Here is a 5,060-nt window from a genome sequence, read left to right as displayed (position 1 = left end):
GTTGTGTACTAGATGCATTTCATACATGCAAAACTGCACGGTTGCACTATATCATCGAGAATGGAGCTCTGTGACTCTATGCCTTTCTTTGTATTTGTTTGACTTTTGAGATGTCCTACCCTTTTCTAGAAAAGCATTCATATTTTGTCAGAAGATTGTCTTTACATATGCACATGTTATATGCAACATTGGAGTTATGTGATCTAAAGTTCTCAGCAATAGAAAGTCTTTATGTCTTGTTAGTAAACAAAATATTTAAACTCAATAGGTGTTTTTATGCCATGATTTGTGCAAACATTAATCTCTCATAGCTTGACAGAAGTGGTAGAGAAAATATTAATCTCTCCTACCTTGACAGAAGTGGTGGTCAAGATCAACACATTTTTTGGTGGAATATTATCAAAACTAATAGAGGGATATGCAAGAATGTACAGTAAGAACCTTGACAAGCACGCCCATTGAAGCTTGCAACATTGTTTGTAGGAAGAGAAAATTATGTTTATTTTTTCCAAACATGTAAGTTAGTATATTACATTTTAATGAATATATTTTCCTATTATCATATATGGTTTCATACTTTAACAAAAAATTCGCCAAGACTTCACAAAGTTTTATTATTCAGTGAAATATTTGTTAAGGTCTTACAATATTTTATAATTTTGTGAAAGATTCGCCATGATTTTACAAGATCATATAATATGGTGAGAGATTCGCCAAAAAAATTATATATACATATTATATTATTGATAAAATCACCTTTCATTTTTCCTATGTATCATGGGGATTCGCCCATTTATTATACATATAAATTTTAGGGGGTTCTTAAAATTTTTCTTGAAGAGAACAGACATCAGAATGATAAAAAATATGTATGACAACTTTATCTTCGATAAAAATATTTCGTAACATGTTTCAAATGAAAAATAGTAGCACGTAGTGATTTTTAAGAGAACGAATTAGCAAACATTCAAAGCCGATACTATAATAATGAAAAATGTTATTTAACATGAATTCATTCGAAATAAAAAATCAACAACTTCGAGTAAACTGCACAAATCAAGGAACATAAACTAACACTATGTACATTCACATACATTACACTAATTAATTAGCCATCATTTACAATGATTATGCACAAGGAAAATCCCCTATTAGTATTATGTTTACAGATTTGTTTAAAAACCTAATGTTTCCAATATTCGAATGTTAACCTCTAATAACATACCCTTGCTATAAAATTCAATAACGCACATATGGAACATATTCCTTGCTTCACACACTTGTTCTCCCTCAATTGTTACGATTACTCATGTCAAAACGGTTACATGTGACACACTCAGTAATTAGCAATCGAACATACCAAAGACAATCACACTCGCATGCATTTACTTTGCACTTTGCCACTGATTTAATATCACGACTATATGTGTCATAAGAAACAAAAAAAACCCATACAAAATAAGTTCGAACTAGTTGTGATCACCATAATTAACTAAGAAACCGCCAAATGTGAATAGAAAACTGAAAAAGGTGAATCAGTATAAAAGCTTTCAGTATTGTAGACCTTATGTATTTCTGCACTATTGCTATCATCCACGATTTAATAGAAATTCCATTGAGACACCATTGAAGATGCAACCTCAGCTTTGGAGATAATAATTTATGTATGGCAACAGAAGCTTGAAAAATTCCCCAAGCTTTTAAACGCACTTTGTAAAGAGAAAATGTTACACGATCTGCTTTTTGAAATACATAAACGATTAGAAAAGGCTCTTATTGATATTAGCAAATAGATTCTTTCCTTTCTCTGCTAATGATTTCAAAATGCTTGTCGACTCATTTCCCTATAAATCACCACCTGTTACATTTTTGTGTTTGAAATATGTTGCGAAATCTATGTATTGAAGATAAAGTTCACATCCAAATCTTTCTATCATTCCAATGTTTGTCCCATAATTAGTATTTATTATTAATTAATTCACGAATGTAATAATTGGAACTAAATGAGTTTTTTTTGTATCATTGAAAATAGTGTTTATTCCTCACTATACTAGCTATTTCAAATGCTTGTCAACTTGTTTACCTAGAAATCACCACTTGCTACTATTTTGCGTTTGAAACACGTTACAAAGATAAAGTCACCGTCTAGATCTTTTATGTCCTGATGCATGCCATTTGATTAATAGAAAACACTACTACGGGTAAATACCAGTCCTCTAAGCATTCAATTCACCAACTACACACCTTCCCACGTATTCAGTTAATGTACCCACTTGTAGATGGAATGAGAAACTCACAGAAGAATTAAAACATCAAATCTAGAAGCATGATTTTGAAAGCATTAAAATATTAATACTAACGTATACTTTCAACAAAACACAGATGCATATGTGTAGGACTGTAGAGCAAATCAAGTGTGGGGAAGAAGCTCTCAAGATTTCATTGTACGAACCTCCACACTCCACACAATCTATTAATAATAAAATAACCATTGGTCATGTACCGAAGTGCTAACGAAGATCTCAAGATATCAAATATAGAAACATGATTTTCAAAGCATTAAAATATTAATACTAACATATACTTTCAAAATAACACAAATGCATGTTTGCGGAAGAAGATCTTAAGCTTTCATTGTGTGAATCTCTACACTCTGCATAATCTATTAAGAATAAAATAACCATTGGTCTTGTTTTAGAGTGCGAACGAAGCTTTCAATTTTTCATTGTGTGGACCTCCACATTCCGCACAATCCCTCTACACATATTCAAAGCATAGTAAAAGCTTCGCACAAGGAAACATGGGAGTGTTTTATACATTATCTAGTTGTCAACACATAGACCAAACTTTTCATGGCACAAATTGCGACTCAATTGACTCACTCATAGGATGGTTCACATATCCATTTTAATGCACGACACTTCTTCCTCACACAAATTGGAAAAATAGTTTATTTAATATTCCATAACACAAGTAGCTTTTATAGTCCAGCGGTTATGATAATTGTTACAGCAACAACGTAAAAGCAATCAATGTAAAGATTAACATTAACAAATTGCTTTCATAGCCAATAAGTATACATATAATCCATCAAAAATAATAACACATCTAATTCAGGAATTGACATCTTAGATCTGAAATCGCTTTGCCTTCCGAAGAGTAAAATCTCTGATTTCAACGCACATACTCCATCCTCTACACTAAAAAAGCTTTGCACAAGGAAACATAATAATATTAATTAGAGATTTGATAATCCCCCTCCCCCCCCGCAGCCTATGCAAACAACCATTAACTGCACCAATTCTCACATCATTGACCAAATCAATGATAGTTTCAAAGTACACACAAACAAAATATCAGAGCACCCTCGTCTATGCAAAGGAACCCCATTCTCCCGCACATAATCTATCGTCTGCACAAGAAAAGAAACACACAAGGAAACATAATAATATTAATTGGAGATTCATTCAATGCCTCCCACCCCCCACTGCATTGCAAACAACCAACAACTGCATCAATTCTCGCATCATTGACTAGAGTAGTGTTAGTGTGAGAGCACTCACTAATGAAATGCGAGAGCACCCTCGTTTATACAAAAGACTCGCGTTCTCCCGCACATACTCCATGCTCCACACAATAAAATCTCTGCACAAGGAAACATAATAATATTAATTGGAGATTCGTTCATCCCCTCCCTGGGCCTATGCAAACAACCTAAAACCACATCAATTCTCACACCATTAAGTAGAGCACTGACATAATAGTGTTAGTGTCATAGCACTCACCAACGCAATGGGCACCCATAAAATTACTTTAATTTTAATTTTAAAATGAATTGTGAGACACTAACAAATACCAAAAATAAAACGCCCTCCACCATGGGAATTATGTCCCATCAGAGCTTCATCAACCAATCAGAAATAAGATTTAAGATTTATTGAAAATTCGAAAATTAGTTTTGAATTTATGCAAAAATAGAAAAATTAATCATTTTCCTAAAAATTTGGTTAAAATTGCAAAAACAGAGTCAAATAATTCACAGTCAACGAAACTTGACTATGAAGTGAATCCTATAGCGAAACTTGACTATGAAGTGAATCCTATAGTCACTAGCCAGGTAAAGACTAATAACACCCTTTTTAAATTTAGAATTACAACATTCTTCAAATCATAATCTAAAAGTTTATTTAAAAAAACATTAAATTAAAAGATATATATATAAATAATTAATTTTAATTTAAAAAAAAAACAAATAAATCTAATGTGAAAAAAATCCCTTAAATAATTCTTCACTTTAAAAAAAAAAAATTATATATATTGCAATTAAAAAAAACAGGTCCCAAAATTTGCCCTTACTTTTATCCATTCCCTATATAGATAAGTGGTGAGTTAAATGGTTTTCTTATTTGGCAGTGAGCAAGGGATATGAAAAGGGTTGTGGAGTAAAATTAGGGGAAAGGTAAGAAAAGAAGAAAGAGAAAAATACTTTAATGTTTTTAAAAAATATTATATTTATTTATTTATTATTTTTTAATTTTATGTATATTTATTATAAATCTTATTTTATATATATATATATATATATATATATATATAAATATAAAGTAAGGTTAAAGAGTAATTTAAGAGTTTTTTTTAATTATTTTTTTAAGTTAATTTCATTAAAAAATATCACGATTTCAAACAGGTTACAATCTTAATCCTAAAGAAAGGGGTGCTACTAGTAGCCTCGCTTTTTAATTATAAAGTTGATTCTAAGGTTTTTGTTCACAACAATATGGAAATTTAATACCATGATTGTAAAAGGTTATAATTTTAGCCCAACCCTTCTTTCCCACCCCCCACTCCCGCCGAAAAATGGAGATTCTACAAGAACCACTTTACAATTCAAGTGTTGATTTTAAGGATTTTTCTTACAACATTATGGATATTTATGGCCATCTTTCTCAAAAGACCAATGCACTCAAATATTTCATTAAATGGAATTATCTATGGGGAAAATATACCATCTAATCACACCATGCCACATTCACAAGCCAAGGACATCTAATCCTTTCAGT

This window comes from Pinus tabuliformis, chromosome 8, assembly GCF_031772625.1.
Source record: "Pinus tabuliformis cultivar Carrire ecotype Pingquan chromosome 8, CPIR1, whole genome shotgun sequence".
Taxonomy (NCBI): domain Eukaryota; kingdom Viridiplantae; phylum Streptophyta; class Pinopsida; order Pinales; family Pinaceae; genus Pinus; species Pinus tabuliformis.
This window is presented reverse-complemented; position numbering follows the sequence as displayed.